Source organism: Macrobrachium nipponense, chromosome 20, assembly GCF_015104395.2.
Source record: "Macrobrachium nipponense isolate FS-2020 chromosome 20, ASM1510439v2, whole genome shotgun sequence".
In the NCBI taxonomy this organism is placed as follows: domain Eukaryota; kingdom Metazoa; phylum Arthropoda; class Malacostraca; order Decapoda; family Palaemonidae; genus Macrobrachium; species Macrobrachium nipponense.
In genome coordinates this window covers 58,464,187-58,487,353 of record NC_061089.1, presented here as the reverse complement: position 1 = coordinate 58,487,353, position 23,167 = coordinate 58,464,187, and the positions used below count along the sequence as shown (strand labels likewise).

Genomic DNA, 23,167 nt, shown 5'->3' with positions numbered 1-23,167 from the left:
AAGCAATATATACAAACACACATATATAATCTAGTGTACACATATTGTCCAAAATGTCGGTTATAAAGGAGTAGAAACGGGCCGCAAGACTACTCTTGGAGGTGAAAGCATAAACCGGATGACTAACACTCCGATTGGACTGTACCGCTGGCCTAGGTCCATTAGCCGTAAAATGAGACAGGTTAAGCTTATACGGAATGCAAGTACGGGATGAATCACCAGTAAACTATCAAGTAAACTACAAGTATTTCTCTGATGCTATGGACTTCATTATAAAAATCACCTACCAAGGTACTGGCCGTTGAAAAAAATAAAAAATAAAAATAAATAAATAAATGCATGAATGATGAACATTCCGCTTTGTATACAGTAATATCTCATTCTAAGGCGCTAGTCAACACAAAACCTATGACTGACATGGTTGGCTATTCTGGGCATAACAACCACGATGTAAGAAGATAAGGTGAGTTACGCAGAGGTCGATTTTTCAACTCTCCCGCCGATTCACATCACCCGTGCTGATGTCAAGGCCAGTCCCTTACGACGCTCCTGATTGGCTGTTGATAAGCCAATCACAGGGCTGGAAACTCTCAGTCTCTCGAAGGGGAGAGGGTTCCCACATAGGCAGGATGTATGCTCTACCTCTCCTAACGAATACTTTTGAAAGATGTATCCTTCAAGAGAGGTGTAACATATATCCAGTCTATGTGAACTCTCGAGAGAGACTGAGAGTTTTCAGCCCTGTGATTGGCACATCAACAGCCAATCAGGAGCGTCGTAGGGACGGCCTAGACATCACATGCACGGGTGGCATATTTCCCAAGTCTGGAAGAGTTTAGAGATGGGGAAAATTAGGACCAATCAAAGTGCGTAGAGCTGACCATGACGTCACAAGCCACGCCTTTAAGCTACACTCAGTCTCATAGCCATTACTGCTAGTCAAATGCCGAAGAAAAACTTCCCCATTTTTACAATTTTACGGCTTAGATGTCCTATACATTTGAGTCCGAGATATATAAACATAAATGCAACACTAATTCAAGGAAACAATATATTCTTCAAATGAGATACATCGTGAAATATATTAAGTGTTATTGGCTTCTCCCTCTTGGTAATAGTGCTCAGTGCATCTTAATTCCTGCTCGCAAAGTCGATATTTACTGCATAAATAATTGTTTCATTGCGAGTTACTATATTATATACCTGAAAATGCGTGTTTAATGCCATACAGAAAGAGTTGCGATAACACATGGGATGAATAAAAAATATACAAGATGATAAAATTAATGGTATGGTAAAAATGATGGTATATAACCCGTAATTAGCACTACAGACAAAAGCCAGGAAGCCAAGAACTTCGCGGCACTTCGACTCTCATCAAGAATCTTGGACTTTGAAGGTGACGATTTTAAAAGCATGGAGCATGGAACGTTTTTCAAGCGTTACTGACTGTTGTTTCAGGCTATAAAACGGTATTATGTACAGAACTAAGATAATAATTGCCTTATGCTTAAAAGAAATGTGGAGGATACAGTGTTGATGACAAATTTATGCACCCCGTAGGGGGATAGCGCCGTCATTACACCTCATTCGGTGCAATGTAGGCATTACTAAAGGTTCTTGCAGCGTCCCCTCGGCGCCTAGCTGCAAGTACTTTCATTCATTTTACTGTTACCTCTGTTCATTTTCTCTTTCTTCCATCTTATTGTCCACCCTCCCCTAACAATTGCTTCATAGTCCAACTGCTTTGAGGTTTTCCTCCTATTACACCTTTCAAACCTTTTACTGTCAATTTCCGTTTCAGCGCTGAATAGCCTCAGTTGCCCCAGTGCTTGGCATAATGCCAAATATCTATATGAAAATAAAAAAAGATATGCACTGCAGCATTTGATTAAAGGCATACATTTGGCCATTGAGTGTGAGCTTGGATGAAAATAGTAGTATACTCATATACTACCGTTACCCCTGGCTTTAATTAATACATGTTGAATATTTGCATAAGCATTTCTGTTGAGAGAGAGTTGGATAATAAATGTCATCCATATTTACTTTAAATTTACGCATCAATTCTGCTCTAGTTCAGCTTAGTAAAAAGTCTACTGTAACTCCGTAAACTGGTAGTATTATGTACTCCTATAATTGCTCAATGTATTACATACTAATGAAATACTCATTTTCATTCTTTGCACACAATGAATGACAGGAACGAAGGGTTTGCTAAGAATATTAAATAAATTAAATAATCAGTGTTTTCTTTGTACACAATGAATTTTAAGCAAAAATCACGTGAAGGCTTGCTAAAAATATTCAATACTGAATTATATTATCACTTTTGATTTGTTTGTACACAATGTATGAAAAGTAAAAATCAAAAGCAAAAATATTTTAATAAAAACTTCTTATATATTCGTACACAATGAATGACAAGGACCAATCAGGTAAGGACATCTGGAAGTTTTTATGAAAACGGAATCCACCCCAAAACGGTAATTTTTTATTACAGCTTATCAAATACACCTTGAAAAACAACTGTATTCAGATTAGCTAATGACAGGATGAGTTTGTCACGTAACTATATTTGGTTACAGTAGGCTAACTTAGATCACCAAAACAACAATGGCGTAAGTTTCCTTAGGTTTCCTTAAGGGCACATTAGCTCTTGAAATAATTTAATGAATGAAGCTGATACTGTGTCCCTGTAAATATTAGGGCCTACATCAGTCTGCCTCCTGTTCATGGCCTAGTAATGATCAGAATATTGCTTTTATACAATGTCCAAAAATGTGCATTACTACGAAATAGCATATGTCCATAGAAATCCGTAGCGTAAGCCTACTCCCTCTCTCTATCTTCCCCTACAAACAGGTTAGATACCATCATTTTTACCATCTTGTATATTGTTTGATTCATCCCATGAGTTATCGCAACTCTTTAGAAATGTCTTTAAACATACATTTTCATGTATATAATTTAGAAATTCGCGATGTGAAAGTATTATTTACAAGAGGGAGAAGCCAATAACGCATAATATATTTCACGGTGAATCTAATTTGAAGAATATATTGTTGTTAAATTAGTGTTGCATTATGTTTAGATATATCTGACTACAATGTAATGTCATACAAGCCGTAAACTGTGAAATTGAGAAGAAAGTATTTCTTCAGCATCGTGACTGTCGGCAGTAATGGATATAGGACTGAGGGGAGCTAAAAGGCGTGGCTTGTGACGTTATGCATCAGCTCCAAGCGCTTTGATTGGTCCTAATTTTCCCCGTCCCTAAACTCTTCCAGACTTGGGAAATATGCGCACGGGTGATGTGGAAATTTGTGATGAATCTACTAAAGTACCATCTTCCCCTTGCATGTGGCAACAGGTAAGCGGGAGTTTTCACGAATTTGTGACAATTCTTGAGGTTTTTGGAATTTAACACAGAAAGGGACGATGTTAGAATTGAAAATGTGATCTTTTACCGTTTCCGAAATAGGTGAACATCTGCAGAAGTGACCATATAAACACCAAACACGCAAGAGTGCTTTAGGTTCATTTTCAACAAAGCAATTCTGCAAGAAAATTCGACCATGAAACGCTTAACTACTGCCCTGCAAGTGCAAGGAAATTGAAGGATGATGCCATATCGAACCAATGTTTACCTCTGTATGAAGTGCCACTGTTGATTCGGGTATTTAACAACTTGACTTCTTTGATTTTGTCAACCTGTTACATTTAAAACTGTAGACAAATTATATTAACTATAGGCTTATATAAATACTTCTATCAATTAAAGTGAATAAATATATCTTCCGTTCGGTTGCTATTGCAAGTAAATCATATTCGACCGTTTAAGAGTGATAAGTTTGAAATTAGGCCTAGGCCTATGAGTATGTTAAGAATAGCTGCATAGGGAGAAAGAGAAAGAGAGAGGAAAGTTTTATTGAAAGTGTTTTCATGAGCAAATGGGCCTTTTATTTGTCGGGCAAAGGAGGGGGGACAGTTATTTGAGAGAGAGAGAGCGTTTTGCGTAAGTGAATTAACCATAGATTTACCAGGATAATTTCTAGCAATTAAAGAATATACACAGCATGTCATATCTTCCATTCGATTCCTAATGAAAATAAACCATGTTCACTGGTAAAGACTGAAAAAATTGGAATTAGGCCTAGACCTATGTTTATTAAGAATAACTGCAAAGAACATGCTCATCAGCACGAAAGCGAGACAGAGGGCAAAATTTTATTAGAATTGTTTTCATGTTTATGAAATAGCCAGTAATTCGTCTGGTAGAGGAAGGGGAAAGATTGTGTGTGTGTGTGTGTGTGTGTGTGTGTGTGTGTGTGTGTGTGTGTGTGTGTGTGTGTGTGTGTGTGTGTGTGTCATTTTTGCAATTTTTATTGTAAGGAATGTCAAGATGGTAAAATACACATATCATATACTATACATATATATAGCCTTTCTGCATATCCCATGCAACGTCTACCTGTAACCGATGACACTGAGAAAGGACAATGTCATCGAAAATTTATTGGAGGGAGAACCAGAATCAGTGATAGAAAACGAGTCTTTAAGTTAATTGGGAGGATTCACACCACACAAGTTTAGGAATAAGTATCCATCTTTAGGTTCAGATGATATAGACTGAACAAGTGAGGACCGGATTCAGTAATTGTGATAAACATTTGATAGAAGTAAGGTAGTAATAAGTAGTTTTAGGTGAAATATAAGCAAAGTTTTTATTTTCTGAAATGCTCTTTCTTTTTGTTTTCATTTCCAATGTTCACTTTGCATGTTATATGTAAGTTTACGAAGAAATATTTATAATATTAACGAAAACAATGCTATGAACTCACAGAGGCGGCAGTAAATCGTATAAATGCTCGGTACCTCAGTTAGCCTTGTAACGTCACTGTGCACAGCCATATTCCCGGTAATCTGCGCGGTACCTCCCTTATCCGTCTTTTTACCGGTTTAAATTAAATGGTTCCGGTCTTCGACTTAACCTTTTGTTTCAGCGATCACAAAGCAATATGCTACTCGAAACAATATGAAGACGGGAAGTAGCGCATAATGCAAGGTCTATAAGGCTTCCTCATACACCAAATCGAAGCTAAAAATAACACAGATGTAAGTGTCGAAACATTCCTCATCTTTTACCTGTCTTACTGGTACTACCTACGGTACTGAAACTCGAGGCCATAGAGCAGAAAGCTCCTGAATAAAACGCATAACCTTAGTCTAACTAAGGTTAATGGAAAATGACTGAGGAAATAATGAAGAAACCTTAACGGACACAGTAGTAGGCAAAACTACGAAATTGGTTCGCTGCAATCATCTACAGAAGTGTATAACACACAAAATTAACTGCAAATCAATTTGAAAAAGTCGTCGCAACACTCGTCACTAAAGGTGGTTAATAAAACATGATACGGTTTCTACTAGGTGCTCTGTAAGAGGAAAATGCAATGACACGGTGGGGAAATTAGGATTCTCTCTCTCCTTATAGTCAAGATGAGCTATGGTAGCACTAATCAAGGCACGTGCATGAGTTAACGGCGTTAGTAAATGAACTCTCATGCTTCTCCACATAGTATCCAGTATTTTCTATATTAAAAAGAATATATTTTGACGCGCCACTAGCTAGTAAAACTTATAACTCCCGTGCTTTGACACGAAAGCAACTTTATGTAATGTCGCAATCTACACAAATACAGTAACAATTGTCAATACCGTCTTCTCTAGAAAAATTTTCAAGTACTTTTTTTTCCGGGATGGGGGAGGTTGGCTAGTTCGCAAGAGGATGGGGCCTATTTGGTAATACATATGTATATTGAGTGTATTTATGTACGTATGTACATATCACATATGCATTGCAGTACATTCAGAACAAATTACACTGCCCTATGTGGATGACAATACAAACGACTAATGCCACGCAATTTTAATAGGCAGCTGGTTGGTATAGCTATAGATTGTCACCTTAGGCCTAAGCCAACAACGGATCCCGTAACTGTAGTGTTGAAGCGGAAAATGACTAGCATAAAGAGCTAAGACAAATATTAAAGAAAAAATAACAACCGGTTGCATAAACAAAAACTATGCAGCATTCTAAACACGAAACTTCGGACCATATTACACTTTTCCAGCATTAAACAACTGTTTGTTTGTTTTACTCAATTTGCCACCTGTTTCATCTAACGAGGACGTGAGTTTTTTAAATTATACTTTACCATGTGCACAGGGTTTAATACATAACTTTTTCGCACCATAAGCTTAACCAAGGTCCACCGAATCGCCGACTTTGGGAACTCAGCTTGACTCAGACCAACACCAGGAAACAACCAAGGTGACAGTTTAATGAAACGGCCATGTTTAAGAGCCGTTTCTACTGCACGGAGTTTTGGTTAGTTCAGTGCGTCGTGTTCATCTTTTGTTTCATCCTGCCAGTTGTTAGTACTATGCTTTCGTGTGTGCTTGATACCATTACTGACCGAGAGCGCTGCCTTGAGGAAAAGATGGTCTATCATAATGATATCTATGTATTTTTGTGACTGATTGACATGCTGAGCCTTCTCATTAAGCGAAATCCACTAAACGTTAGGCGCATGGCAGTTCCGGTAAGTGCGCATTTAAAATTCGTACTTTAATAGTCTGTTTTTTATACTTTCACTCCTAATTTCATGCTCAATGTCACCAGAGCTTTCCACTGTCAAAACCGGAATGCTCTTAAGATGGCAAAGGTGAGCAGGTTGCAAGAACCGACCACTTTTGTGCCCCATGAGAAAACCCGTACCTCAGGCGATAAACGGCGTTAATCTTGTACGTACTGCGTAGTTTTTAAAGTAATTTCGCTTATCAGAAGAAAGCTGTGTTACTGACGTTGCAAACCGCGTAGGCTACATGTTACTTCGTTTTTATGCATGGAGGAAAGGCATAGAAGATGACGAACCTGGAACGGTCGGTAGCTGAACAAACATGACAAAGGAGCTTAAACTTTTTGACAGTAGGCTATTGGTGAGCTCATGTCGTTTGATTCATAACGATGCAGTCATTATTTAGTTCAGTTTTGGATTAAACTATTATTCTAGCGGGTAGCTTATACAGTAAACATGCCACTTTCACAGGAATGCATTGAACCTTAGGCCTAAGCCAACAAAGGAGCCCGTAACTGTAGTGCTGAAGCGGAAAAAAAAGACTAGCATAAAGATCTAAGACAAATATTAAAGAAAAAATAACAACCGGTTGCATAAATCAGAGTGCAATCATTTAAAGTTGTAAATTTTATTATCCGAATGTGATAAACTGCACTATATGTGTGTGTGTGGAGGAATGGAATGGAATATAGAATTTAGGCCAAAAGGCCAAGCACTAGGCCTATGAGGTCATTCAGTGCTGGAACGGAAATTGAGAGTTAGGTTTGAAAGGTGAAACAGCAGGAAACCTCGAGTGGCGCTATGAATCAATTGTTAGTGGAGGTGGAAAGTAAGATGGAAAGAAGATACGAACAGAGGTACAGTAAAAGGAATGAAAGGGGTTGTAGCTAGGGGCCGAAGGGACACTGCAAAGAACCTTAAATAATACCTACAGTGCACTGCGTAAGGTGCACTGATGGTACTACTCCCCAACAGGGTATATGTGTATATACATACAAACGGGAAAATGGTCAGAGCTCAATTCAAACTATACTTGCTGAATCGTGGATAACCCACTCTGCTCGGTGCTTCCGTAACATAACCACTTCAAATGCCTACACGAAGGCGTACAAGCAGTACGTCAAACAACCATGCACTCACTAATAATTTCCTCTGTCCTGCACTTCCGGGTCATTTAGACCTCATTTCCAATATCTCTTCCCCCACCATCTATTGAGCACATTCTAGGGCTTACTCATCCCCATCTGACACTTCAAAATTAAACACACTTCTCACCAACCCATTGCTCACAAAGTTTTCCATATGACCAAACTAATTCCCTTTTTAGTACTTTTCTGTGTATCACCACATTTCTTGCCCTTTAAATTCTTCTTGCACCACTTATACTCCAAAGACAATTCTCCTCACAAGCTTCACCCTCATTTCCTTCACTGGCACTCAACATCTGCACTTCACTTCCACTGAGGAAAGTCAGCAACAATCAACCTTAATTTCCATAGAAACTAGTCTCATCCAGATCTTTAATTGTTTCACCACTCTATAGTATTTACTCCCAAATAAATATATTAGAGAGTACTCCATTCTTCCATATCAATATTCTCACATTTATTTTCAAATTGATCTTCATACAGATATTTTCAAATCTATTATGTATTTGCTTCTGGAGTTCTCATTACAACCCTCAATCGGTTTATCATATGCAAACATTTGCTATTTCGTACAACGCTTACAACCCACATTTTCGTCCCACTACCACACACCTAAATTTAATGTCATAAAATTTTCTGCGCCACTTCATCCATAAAGATATTAAACTACCAATATGACATAACACGTTTGTCTTACACCCACTATTACATCAAAAACCGCCACTTTCCAGTCTAAATATTCTAACACATTGGTTCCCAAACTAGGGTGTCCAGAAGGCCCTAGGGGGTCTGCGACACAATGAAAAATTTAATATTTTTTCAACACCAGAAAAAAAATTGTGGCTGTTTTCACCAATTTTACTCTTTATTGAATTAAAAGCAATAAAAAATCTAGCAAATATTTTATATTAGTATTTACTTTTACTTACTTTGTGCAGGAATGTCCAAATATTATGTGTACTACATTATCTTGGGTATCCTAGTATGTTAATGATAAACTTCTGATTGGCTGGGGTACTCAGCTGGGACCCTTCATATCTAGGGGTCCTTGGTATGGTCAATTTTTGGGAACCACTGTTCTAACATATTCTTTAACCTCATTATGAAATTTTTTAATCACCTGCAAAAAATTATCTTCTCTACCATATATCCTCAGCAGTCTTCCTACTTCAGTTCTATCAACTCATTGTAAGTGTTATCTAAGATCATGTAACCTATGTCACTGACAGCATTTTCACTTCTCTCTAACCTCATGCACAACTGCTTCAAGGCAACTACTAAATACGATCAACATTCTCCTAGTCCAAACCAACACTGTTCTTTCATACAGTAGTAGGATTTTAATTGGGAAAGTAAGAAATGAGAACAGAAAGACTGATAGTGAAAGAACAGTGTTGGTTTGAACTAGAAGAACGTTGATTGCACAATCAAATCTCAACTTAAAAGTGAATTAATGTACGGGTTTTCCAAGATACAAGCCAACACACAAGCAATTTTTTGCTTTAAGAAGAGAGCCGAGATTTTAGCTAAAAGCCAGCAAGCCTGGGAGATGCCATCTCCCAGTGCGTCTGCCATTGCCAGCACCGAGATGCCTAGTGAAGTGATGTCATTCAGTTAAGTGGTCATGTTGCCATGCGAGCATCTCCGCAGCATCTTGTAGCATTTTTATATCCTCTCTCTCTCTTTTTTTTTCTTCTTCTTCGTTGTGTGCTTGCATTATGGAACATTTCTGTTTTTACCATGGGCCCAAAGAAAGTGAATGTTAAGACCATTGCTGAGCAGAAGAAAAGGCCAGTTACGTACCTTGGATATGAAGCATGAAATCACAGAAAAATACTATCAAAGTATGTGTGTGTGTTATGGACTTGCAAGGCAAGTGCAACTGAACTATATACTACTACAATCTGCACCATTTGGAAGCAGTAGTAGTCAATAAGGGCTATAATGCCAGCCAGGGATGTTAAGATTATTTCAAAGCTCCAGACCTCTACCTATGAGATGGAGATGTTGTCGTTGGTGTGGTTGAATAAGAAGCAGTTTGCTGGAGATACCGTGACAGACAGCATCATCTGTTCGAAAACGCAAGACACATATGCAAATTTGGTGTGGAAGACTGCACGAACATCGACAGACGAGGTATGGAAGTCATTCAAAGCCAATCGGGGCTGGTTTGATATTTTAAAAAGAGGACTGGCATTCACTCCATTGTCAGGCATGGTGAGGCAGCAAGTTCTGGTGGGAAGGCAACTGAGGAGTTAAAAGCATTTCCAAATTGGTAAAAGCACAAGGATACGTTGCCCAGCAAGTCTTCAACTATGACAAGACAGGGCTCTCCAGGAAAAATATGCCGAGGAGGACCTATATAACTGCAGAGGAGAAGATCTGTGGAGCAGCTAATCCTTGCACTGTGTGCAAATACCAGTGGCGACTGCTAAGTTAAGTTGCTAATCGTATATTACTTAGGGAAACCCGAGCCTTCAAGTCCCACAAGATAAAGAAAATCTGCAGGTTATGTAGAGGGCATACTCAAAGCCATAGGTCACCAAGGATATCTTAGTTCAGTACGTAAACGTGATCGTTGGTACTAACATCAAGAATTGTCTTATCACAAATACCTTGGCCCTCACAGACGACATCTACAAAGAATTCAAGTTTATTGAGGTCCTCTTCCTTACTCCCAACACTACCCATGTCATGGGGCCTGGTAGTGGATGAAGACAATGTTGACAAACTCGTCGGGGAGCACTGACAATGGAGGAATTAAAGGAGCTAACGCAGCAGGGCAGTGTATTGGAGGGCATTTGCAGGTTTTTGGGAAGGAGGAGGAGCAAGTTTTGTCAAGAGGAAGGAATTGCTACAAGTGAAATTAAGGATGTGTTGGGAATGTAGGCAAAAATTGTAGAGTTTATTAAAAAGAAATGCCCCGAAAAGTTGCAACAGGTCATGTATCAGAGCTGTTTAATGACACTTGCCTAACTCATTTACAAAAAATTTTAAAAGACAAGATGAAACAAACCTACTTGGACAAGTTTTTACTGAAACGCCCTGCACATGAAAGTGTAGCAAAAAAGGCAAAAATCAGTGAGAAAGAAGATTAACAATAAAAAAGTATAAAAAAGTAACAATTAAGTTTAGCAATCAAGTGTAGCATATATAGTGTGTAAGTTAAATTTAACAATGCACCATTGTGTAGTGAGTATGTTAAGTTAGTGATAGAGCTCATGAAAAAACCTCCGTCAATCTCCTGCCTCCACCACCGCCTCTGTACTCACTGAGACACTCAATAGCCCGCTCGTCTTGCTGCTCCACCTCCGCCAGCATCTTCGTGTGATCTTGACGGTAAAGTACAGATAATAAAACTAACTTATTTCTTTACATTCACTATATATATGTATTATTTTTTATATACTGCGTACGTAATTGTTACTTATAATGTACATTTTTCTTATTTAAAAATGTGCAGCAACAAAAATTGGTGTGCTTCGGGGGACTGGAAAGGATTAATAGTACGTATTTCCATTTATTTAATTGGGAAATTTTATTTGCTTTACGACCTGATTGAGTTACAAGCTTGGTCACGGAACGAATTAAATACGTATGTCGAAGCACCATAATACAGTGGTACCTCGACATATGAAAGTCCCAACTACGAAAAATTCAAGTTACGAAAGCAATACGAAGTTTTTTTGCCTCTACATACGAAAATAATTCAGGTTACGAAAGGTTGTTGCTGTAATGTCCCGAGATTCGCCCGGACCGCCGAGAACAATTTTAAAACTCACGCACTGACAACTGAGTAGACTCGCCACCATCCTCCCACTCTCCATTGGTTCTTGATGCTAGTCACCACCATAAGATCCATCTCTCCCAACGTGCTCTATGTAAAGGCGTTCTTCTTCGGCCACTGCTTCGCACCAGCGTTATCGTGTGCACGCGGAATTCGTTCGTTCACATATGCGATTTCGTTTGTTAACGTAAATTCGTGTTAGTGATTTCGTTGTACTACTTTATCGTGTTGGGTGAGAACTTAATTAATTAGTATTAACTACATAACTTAATTACATACAGTATAGTCATGGGTCCCAAGAAAGTTGCTGAAGTTAACGGAAAGAAGAGGATGCTTTCTATGGAGACAAAAATGGAGATATCAAGAAAACTATGAAGCTGGCATGCGGTTTGGTCGAGTGTGATCGTTAAGGAATACAGCCGAAATCCGTCGATGATAGGCACCATCCTTAAGCAGAAGGAAGCCATCAAAGCAGCTACACCTTCCAAGGGCATGGACTATTTTGTCCAACAAGAGGAGCCACGTGCATGATGAGATGGAGAGGCTGCTTCTTCTATGGATTGAGGACAAAGATATTGCTGGCGATATGATAACCAAGACAGCAATCTGCCAGAAGGCCAGCGCTATTTTTGGCAATTTGATTGCCCAGGCCGAAGACGATGGAGGAGAAGGGGCATCAACAGCAATCCAAGACTTCAAGGCTTCTCGAGGGTGGTTTGATTAATTCCGTAAACAGACTGGCATCCATTCGGTGTGGAGAAATTGAAATTTTGGAAAAAATGTAAAGTATAAAAAAGTTTTAAAATACAGGAAAAAAAACGACAAAAAAAAAAAAAAAAATATTGAATTTTAAGTTTTTTTGTAAAGTTATGTGTTAACGTTTTATGCCATTTGTTAATGTGTTTCGTAATGTTTAATGTTAATGTTTCCTGACATTTTTTAATGTGTTTCGTAAAGTTAATGTGTTCAAGTTTTCTGCCATTTGTCCTCCTCCTCCTCTGTCGCCACTTTCGGAGGTCGCCTCACTCGAAAGGTAAGGTTCCACTTTTACTACATAGTATGTATGTACGTACAGTATTTCTTGTATACCATGTATACTAATACTTTATTTCAGGTATGTAGTACTATTAGTAGTATATGTAGTTTAAGTTAGGTATTGAATGGTCCAAATTGTTGTATTTCATGTTTATTGGTCAATTTAACTTTATTATAAAATTCACTGGGGTGTTTTTGTTGGGCTTGGAACGAATTAGGCAATTTACATGTAAAATGCGGTTCAAGATATGAAAAACTCAGGTTACGAAGGCCTGAGGTACCACTGTATTTAGTACTCAGGTTACGAAGGCCTGAGGTACTACTGTATTTAGTACTTGTCTTGAAGCAGTTGTGCATGAAGTTTGACATAAGTAAAAATACTGTCTGTGGCATAAGTTACATCGTCTTAGAAAAAGCTTATGATGAGTTGATAGAACTGAAGTGGAGAGACTACTGAGGATATATGGTAGAGAAAATACTTTTTCGCAGGTGATTAAATTTTTTATAATGGAAGCAAAGAATGTTTGAGTATTAGACTGCCAAGAGATGGGTTTGATGTAAAAGTGGGTGAAAACAAAGATGATGTCTCCATGGTAGTTTAATATCTTTGTGGATGAAGTGTTGCAGAAAAGTTATAGGAAAGACATGTAAATTTAGGTGTGGATAGTTGGTGTTGTATGAAATAACATGGGTTATTAAGTAAGATTATGCACCTTTCATTCTTAATCTCCTCTATCACCTTTACCCCCTTTCTAGATGTCTCTTCTACCACCTTTACCTCCTTCCTAGAAATCTCTTGACACCTTCAACACCTATCCCCCTCTAATTCCTATTTATTACCTTTACCACCTCTCAGAAGTCTCCTACATCACCTTTACCCCTTTCTAGAAAGGCACAATTATTCTTCACTCAATTTCAGAACCATTCATTTTCTCATAAAATGATGGACAATATTAGTGTATACAAAGAAATGACAGAATTCAAGGATAGTGTCATAATTCAGAAGGGAATGGTAGGTTAGGATGGGTAGCAGCATTTTAAGGGGGGAAAAAAGGTCAGTAAGTCGTGTTGTGGGATAGTGAAATATAAGGTTTAGTAGTATAAGAAAACTGAAAGTAAAACGCAGCTGTATTTCGGAAGAGATAAGTACAAGTACACCATATGAAATATGCAGTATGATAGAATAAGGAAGGCAAATAAGAATAATGAATTTACTGAGGTGAGCCTGACCGAAAGTAACTGCTATGGCTCGAGAAAAAAACCTAATTCAATCTTTTGGGCAGAATATGAAGAGGGGAAGTATTCATGAAAAGAGAAAATTTAGTGAAAATCGGAAGTTGGCTACCTCAAGACTAAACCATTCACCAAACCATGTTATCTATGTGGAGAAAACAGCAATTCACTGTCGCATGCATTCCAGTGTTTCAGTTGCTAAATAGGCAAGCCTAAGCTAGCCTACATAGCCTAGGCCAGGGCACACTTTCTTATAGCCTCAGCTGAGTGTTTTTCATACAAACATTTGTGAAAGGTAGATCGGCAAAATTTAGTGAATTACTTTCTGTCGTTTATTGCTTTTTAGGCTAAATGTGCGAATTCTAAGCAAAGAACAAGGTTAGGTTAGAGTTCCATAGGGTAGGCTGTGCTAACAAGGTTAGGTTAGGGTTCTTAGGTAGCCTAGCATATGGTTTATTACCTTAACCTCATTCGCACTTCTAAGCATCTAATTCAACCTATCAATCAGGTCCAACCACAACCCCTCAACAAAAAATGAACTACCTATGTCATTAAACAGAATTTGAATAAACAAAATCGACAAAAACAACCCCACCACCAAAAAACCAGTAAACTCCACCCACCAGACATATCATTTTATGGTAATTTATTATGAAACACGATTATTAGTATCATTATAAAAAAAAATAGCTTAACCAGACCACTGAGCTGATTCACAGCTCTCACTGGGCTGCTCAAGATTCAAGAAACATACGAGATACTAAATATACGGCCTATGGGCTAGCCTATTGAGGGAAACAATGATTTTCTCTACAGTGTAAAAATAAAAGATTACGGAGAGTTTCACGCAACACGATTTTCAGAATCGATCAAACTACAAATTGTTTTAAAGTAACGGAATGCTAAAACGGTTTAATTTTAAAGCAATGTTTATTTCTGAAGTCACGGAATAATAAAAGTTATAGTACCTAGTATACGGAATCCTATGACATTTTATAACTTGGTATAACTTTTGCAAATGAAAAATACCCTGCTTTTATCTTAAGGAAGATTTTTCAGCTTACATTAAACTGAAGAACGATAGTACAAAACTAGTAATGAATGAACGGTGGGTAGCCTACACAGTATTTGTCCAGCCTAACTGCCGATGAAAGAAAATGAGAGAATAATCATCCGATAAGATGAAGATTGAAATTTACAACAGTATTAATTATAAATGGAAAATTTAGGAACACTTACGTCGTCATTAGGCAAAGTAGTATCAACGAAAAACTACAAAATATGAGATTGGTGATAAACACTAGCTTGCAACAGAGCTTGGCCTTTCTTTTCGCTGTAGAAACAGATTACGGGTCTATGTCTTTATTTTTGCCCTAAATCTGCGAACAGACAGTGGAGATCTGTTTTTGTGTGCAATTGAAAAAAAAGCATAGTAATCAATAGCGGAAAATACACTACACCGTCCACACACCGCAACATAGTGGACACCTTGACCGCCATAGTTGGGGTCTCTCTGAGGTTGGGGATGAGGAGGCCCCGGGCCCGGGGAGGGAAGGTGGGACAAAGCGTACCATTTCATATGGGATAAATAAGCGTAACATACCATTTTATCAGAATGATAACGATATTCCCAATATAAATATATTTTTAGTGAGAAGTTAGTAATTTATTAATTGAATCATTTAATAATTGAAAAATAAGTGAAAAACATTTCAAAACCAATTTAATACCAATGATTAAAATGCTAGTGTTGGTACTCCTGCCCAAGCACCAGTTTCATTACCACCAAACCCAGGCCCACGAACAAGTAGAAGACAGTAATTTAAGGCGGGTTTACACGGCCGAACAGCTCGCCGAGCCCGGTTGTCGAACCTACTTGTAGAACGGCTCGAAGAGCTTTCAGACAGTACATCGAACCTCAGTGTGCCTCGTGCTAAAACAACGTCAACATGTCTCTCGACCAGGAGGATTTGATAGCCATTGCTTTAGCAGTGGCACTAAGAAGGAAAAAAAAAATCAAAGTGGACGAAGGATTGGCTACTAAAAAGAGAAATTTTCACACACCAACTTGCTTGTTGCTTTAAAATTAGAGCCAGATGACTGGCGCAATTATTTGCGTATGGATGAAGACACGTACATTTGTAAGTGTTTACATAATAAAAATATGGAATGTTAGTCCATATATATAAAAGTCTAAAACTAAAGAGGTCAACCAGATTGCTTGCAGGAATGTGATCAGACTAGAGACGCTAAAGATGACGTATACAATAAGTATGTAAGCTAAGATAACATGCCGTCACCTGTAGTCATTCAATTGTTTATAAACATTAGTCCAAGCTCCCTGCTTGAGACAACTACCCCGACCTATTATTCAAACGGCCTACGTGATCTGTAGCGTGTCTCATTCGATTGTGTGTTCGTATGAAACTATGTCATCTGATAGTATGTTCATATGTTCGAACTACTGTCTGTTCCTTCATAACTTGTAACAGAGATGGTAGACGGGCAGAACAGAGTTAGTGATCGTCATTAGAAGACCTGTACCTCTTTACCTAAGCTTTATCATGTAGAGGAATAGGATTAGCCATCATCATTGGCAGAAGCGATCAAGCTATCGTCATAGAAGACTTGTACGATCATACCTGATCTTCATCATGTAAAACTTCAGAAGAATATACTATTTTTATACCTTGTGTTTTCTACAAGAACCTCACCGAACCATGAGTTCAACACATCGTCGTAAAGATAATACCGACTTCGTAAGTGATCTACAAAACCCCAGACACTCCATTGAAGATGGAAGTGCAATACCAACCGACTTAGCGTATAGATTATCGCTAGTCTAACATTACCTCATAGGGCGCCTTATCATACAAGGCACAAGCCCTAATAATTTGGTGGCCAGCGTACCAGAAGAACTCTACAACGTCCTACGAAGAAAAACCAGAATAATAAATCATGTATCATAAGAAGTCAACGACGACGGAAGCAGCAGATTCTTCAAGCAACATAGTGAGCGACTTCAGAAAACAATAAGAACTCTTCAACGACGACGAAAGCAACAGATTCTTCAACCAACTTAGTATCATCGTTAGTGAATAACTTCAAGAAACAAAACCGACGTGTCCTTTTTCCTACGACAACGGAAGCTTCGTCTCTCATTAGAATCATTCAAGAAAACATCGTTAGTGAGCGTTTCCGGCACTGCAAGAAACAAACCGAACGCGTCTGCAGCATCGGATTTTTAAGGGCTCGAATCATCGAAACAACGCGCACGGGGGAAACTGAAGCCAAACCAGGTCGTCCGCTAAATAGAGAAGGAGGACCAAGGCCGTGTGTCGTTATCGGAACACCGTGACTTCCCACAAAAGCAAGCTAAGTACAATTTTTTATTCATTTGGAGTAACTTTGAGTGTTTCCTTTACAGGTAGAATTTCGTTATTCCTGTGGCTGAAGTTACGAGACATTCTTAATCTTACTTTTTTACAGAAATTATCTATATCATTGAGATTTCGCTACTGCGAGTTTTTATCTTTGAGTGTCTGTTTCCAGAAGTTCTACTGAAATATCATAATCATATACTATGTTAATTTTATCATTTTGGGTGATTATTAATCCCTTACGTAACAAATCATATTAAACAGTGAATATGCGTTTACGCAGTGGACGTCTGTATTTATACAGATGCATGGATAGGGTCGTTAAGCACCGTAGTGATTAGAAAACACACAAAACACAAGTGGAACACCCGTACAAATCTATATAAATTAGAGGTAACACTATTTCGGGTCATGACAATAAATGCTCCTTTGCAAAGTCCCGATCGCAGTTTAGCCTTGAGTTTTTTTGAGTTATATAAAATATCGAACCTCAATGACTCAACTTAACTTTAAAAATATGGCTGGATTGCAAGGAATAACATGTCTGTAAAAAACTTTCATCAGGCTAAACGCGCTGACCAGGATCCCATCACTATTTCAAATTTTAGCAAAGAATGAAGTACAAACAGTTAATATTGAATGCAGTAGTGATAACTTGTCTTATTAGTAATCGCTCAGTTCCTAATAGTTCGTCATTCATTGCTTTATACGTACCAGCAACATAATGCTAAAAACACACAATACGTTGCCCGATGGTAATAAAGAGAAGGATCCTAATTATTACAAAAAGAAATAGAAACAGTAGCCTTTCAGAATCAAACAAGCAAACTCGGTTACTGTGTCACCTAGTCAAGCGGTCAAGGTTAGTTAAATCTGCCGAGTTTTCAAAGCGAAGCAAATCCACACAATAAGCGACTCTAGCAGAGTGGGAAAAGCGATGTTGGTTCATACCAATATCTTTTTGAATTAAAAAGGATTTTTCCTATGAAACACACGACCGTATAAGTAATCAGAGCAGGTTTTCGTTTTAATTTTAATACATTAAGTTATAATAAATACTGGTGGATTAAGCCCAACTGTACGCGCCGTAAAAATTAGAAATCTTGTTTATTTTATTTCTTTAATACACGTAATATCTTGTATTTACGGACTCACCGTCTGTTGTTCGAACTTCCCTAATGAGAAGTCCGGATAAGCGAGCGTTTACAGATACCTCTATAGTTATAAAAAACGTTGATCTGTATGTAGTGTAATTGTAAGATCCATCTAGGGTTATACAAAATATTATCTTACCAATCCTGCAAAATAAGGCGGTGTTTATCAAAGGAAAAATCCTATAAACCTTCAAACATATTAAAATCCGTTTGAACAAAATGAGACTTCATCAAATAATAACTTATATAAAGGAACTATACATTTGTCTCCATAAATCGTAACATTGTTCAAATGACCCAACAGAATTCTCCCACAACCACAGTCGCACTTTACACGCAAAAATCTCGAGAAGCATGCACCCTCCCCGAATGTCTTAGTGCGTGTAAAAAGACTTTGCTGGGAAATGAAATTTTAATCCTTCCCGACACTCTGAAATATAACGAATTTCCGCGAACAAAGCCCTAAAAGTATACTATCGTGGATACGGAAGTTATAAATATCGCATTTTTATTTTGTTGCTAATTTTTAATCACGCCCAACCCAGTCGTGGATGAATCTCTCTGATAATCTATATAAAGTAATATCCGTAAAGTCATTCAAGCAGAGGTGATTCAGCAGAATTTTTTTTATCTTCTACCTGAATACCAGGAAGTTTCTCCACTAGCGAGTGATCTCTGGAGAAAACGGATGTCATTGAAAACAAAATACGGTCTAAGGACAAACATAAAGCTATATACGTACCTTCGCATAGACTCTCAATGAAATTTCAAAATAGAGATAAATGACGAAGTTGAAAAATGTTAGTAATAGGAGTCATTAGGAAATCAAATAAGCCCATAATAATTTGTTTTCCCTCAAAGTCATGCCATAAAAGATCGGATTTCGCGTATCTGCGTAGATTTCTGTCGCTTAAACAAGGAAAACGACTCCCGATAGTTTCCAGTGCTATGTACCGACGACATCTTATCTCTGTTAGGTTAGAATAAATTTTTTCACCAACTTGGACTTACTTATGCTTTTACCAGATACCATTACCTAATGATTGACCTCATACACCGTTTTCAGCACACTCAGGGGGACATTATCAATTTTTACGTATGCCTCCGGCTTACGTTGCATCCCCACCCCAATTACAATATAGTGTTTGGAGATTTTTAGGGGATACCCTACATGCCTATATGGATGATCTTGTAATCTTCACTAATACCTTAGAAGTACATTTCACATAAAGTAGAGCTAGTGCTACAGAGACAAAGACAAATAATCTCAGAGTAAAATATCTAAATGTGAGTTTTTTAAAACCGAACATGTTTATCTAGGTTTTATGTGTCTGGTCAAGGTCTTAAAAGTAGTCCATGGTAAGGTGTCGGCTATTCATAACTTTCCGGTACTTATTAACGTAAAAAGGGGGATACAGCACTTTTGCGCTGTAGTGGGGTATTTACAATCGTATGTAAAATATGTAACTCTTCAATGATGACAGCTCCTTTAACAGATCTTACGAAGAAGAGCGTAGATTTATTATGGTCTGAAAAGCATCAACAGGCGTTTCGATATCTAAAACAAAAGCGGAATGCAGCTTACCTAACTTAAAAATCCCTGATTTAAATAAGGAATTTTTTTTTATTGCAACAGACGCCTCAGACCAAGGGGTAAGAGGGATACTACTTCAGTAATATGATAAACAGTTCTTCCCTATAGCTTTTTATTCACGTAAACTAAAGCCCTCTGAAAGTAAATATGCAGTAATAGGCAAGGAAGGGCTAGGTATCTTTTAACACTCGTACATTTTAAGTTCATAATCTATGGCTATCCTGATAAAGTCTTACTGAACATGAGTCCTTTACCGAGTTTTTCAAAGGCTTTAATCACAGTCCAAAAGGAACTCGGTGACAAATGATCATTCAGGTCTTTGGAGCCAAGTTAAGATATCTACCTGGGAAAGCAATTATCATAGCTGACGCATTATCCCGCAATCCCGCACCATACAGCAAAGAACCATTAATTGGACTAAAAGATATAGAAACATCCGTGCCTATTGTTAAAAACCGTATCTAAACAAGCAAAATTCCTTAACCCAAGAGATCGCGAGCATTGAATATCTGGGTCGGAGCGCAGAACTGTTACAAACTGAACAAAGCAAGCGTCACCCAGACATAACCCAAACAATAAACACTTCGAAACGGAAACAGAGTCAGCAGCAATAAACCACCAAAACAATAAAACACTTCGAAACGGAAAACAGGGTCAGCGGCTAAGCAAAAAACAATAAACACTTCGAGCAGAAACCCTAAAGCAAAAGTCAATTTAAAGTAATGTGTATCAAAATAATGTAATCAAATTGAAATATATATGTAGGTCTGTGACGAGGAAAACCCGAAGAACACAGCCGATGACTAACGACCAGGTAGTAGTAATAATCTCTCTCATACCAATCGTCATAAACTGGTTGCATTCCGTCATCCAGGGTTCCATAGTATGTCACCAGAAAGCCAAATCACTATTTTACTGGCTACAATGCTTACAGATATAAAAAACACATAACTAATTGTAACATGTGTCATGAAAGCAAGGGACACTAAGACACCTGTCAGTTTAGGAGCCTATCCGGTGCCAAATCAATCTTGAAAGAATATACGTAGAATTATTAACAGAATTACGAGTCTGACAGAGGGAATAAACACTTCTTAGTGTTAATAGTTCCTTGACACGTTATATAGAATTAATAGCACTAAAAACAAACACCGCAATTGAGTGCGTTACGAATATTTATGAGTGCTAAATCAGTAAATATGGAATTCAACACATAATAATCTGTGACTCGGGTGGTGTAAATCAATAATAATCTCCTTAACACGTTGTGTGAATTCCTTTCATTAAGAAACCAATAATATATTTGATCACCCAGAGTCAATCGGTTTGGTAGAATAACGGATAATTAAATAGGAAGTGTCAATGTCTTACGAGTTACAACTCGTGATATTGGATCCGACCGGATTATAGCGGTTCTCGCGGTTTTAAATACCTTTATCATTTATTTATCTTGTATCTATAGAATTAATGCCGCAAGTAGCCTTATACGGTACGCCGCTAGAACACTTTTCCACATATTCAAGCCAACCATTAATTTATCAAATAAATATGGATACAAGTGGAGTCAATATAATACACTCCGTAAGAAGTCGGAAGGGTTACAAATTATAATAAAAAAGGAATCACGATAATATCAATAAGCAAAACGTAACCATTAAATATCCAAATATATATGCGTAAAGATTTGAACTCTAACTTAACGCTTTAGTAATGACAAATAAGCTAAAAGTTCAAAAACACATATCAAAACCTACTGACATATTGTCTGTCCCGGTGATTTATATTCGTAGTCAATGAAAAAAAAAAAAAAGAAATTAAATAAATAAATAATAAATAAAATAATAATAAATAAAATAAATAAAATAAAATAAAAGAGATTTTAAAGTCAGGAAGTCTAGAAGTGAAAATGTTATCTATGGAATAATCCTATATGAATCTTATACAGGGCTAATAATATATATAGAATTTGTATGGAAACCTTTTTCATATAGTTTGAATAAGGAATATTTATTTAACATAATGCCAACATGAAACTAATATATTGTTCAATTTTGGTACTGTTTTTTTTTTTTTTTTTTCAGACATTCTTTTCATGCGGGTGGAGATTTAAAACACTAAAATATCATTTGAAAATACTAAAGTCGTATATCTTACAGCAAGTAACGTAACTCTTAGCTGGCTGAGAGCAATCTCCTGCCAAGTGACGACGTCATCATTGCCGTATCAGCATTTGTTCCTTTTAACCTCAATAATCTGCTTACACAGGCTTCATCTGTGTGTCGTCTCTGCTTGCAAAAGCAGATTGACTGGAGAAAGGAATGCTTAGTTCATGAACTTCACATGTGGTTCATAGGTCACATGACAGGCCACATAACATATTCTTATCCGTGTGTGTAATGCAATTAGTTAAGGACTTGTAATCATTTTAAAATTAATGAACAATATAAGCAAATAGAATTTCTATAACAACAACAGGAATTAATTTTTTTTTTTCTGAACCTCATAGACATTTAGAAGTATCAAGATATGTATATATGAAATATTTACTTGCAACATTAGCCTATTACAATTCAAGTAAAACATTCATGGGAAAATGTCACATTTTCTTGAAAACCCAAAGTTTTATATAGAATTAGTTACATAGTGGGTTTTTCGTTGCATCTCCTACCTATTAATAATGTTTTAATAGTTAACCTCAGAAGATGCGCACGAGAAAATTGAATATGAAACTTTTGTTAGGGCACATAGAATCATGATTAATCTTCTCTTTGACTCTTATGTTGCCTGGCAATCTTACAATTAGCTCCGTTTTGCCACTTCTTTGTCTAGTAACTTACTACCAGTAATATCGAATTTTCTTTGAGATTCGTAATGATATCTATTTATTTTTTATAATTATGGATATTTTTACAAGTCATCATAGACCTGGATAGGTTCACTCATTGTTAATGCCATGGATAAAAAAGTTTGTACAGCGGACTCTTTTGAATTCCGAAATATCAGCGAATTCATGTGGGGTTAAGTCTGGTCTAAATGGCTCTCTCCCCTCCCCTGTATTTGGATGTCGTCTGAATTTACTTTGCCCTTGTGACAAGTATAATTTCACTTGCAGGCTGATTAATGGAACATGGTTACGTATCCCTCCGCAGTACGAGAGTTTCACATCGCAACTTCAAAAAATCGTTCGTCGCA

At 37.4% G+C, this 23,167-nt stretch overlaps 1 protein-coding gene and 1 long non-coding RNA gene across 2 annotated transcripts in view; one reads left to right on the top strand and one right to left on the bottom strand.

Moving 5' to 3' along the window:
* The window catches only part of LOC135226282 (mediator of RNA polymerase II transcription subunit 30-like), a 642,192-nt gene extending 626,862 nt beyond the window's left edge, over positions 1-15,330 (bottom strand). Inside the window, exon 1 of the mRNA XM_064265726.1 lies at positions 15,087-15,330. The gene's annotated coding sequence lies outside the window, so the exon portion shown is untranslated. The remainder of the gene's footprint in view (positions 1-15,086) is intronic.
* LOC135226290 (uncharacterized) overlaps positions 6,147-23,167 on the top strand; it is a 240,049-nt gene continuing 223,028 nt past the window's right edge. The window contains exon 1 of the long non-coding RNA XR_010317184.1: positions 6,147-6,608. This is a non-coding gene — a long non-coding RNA (uncharacterized LOC135226290). The remainder of the gene's footprint in view (positions 6,609-23,167) is intronic.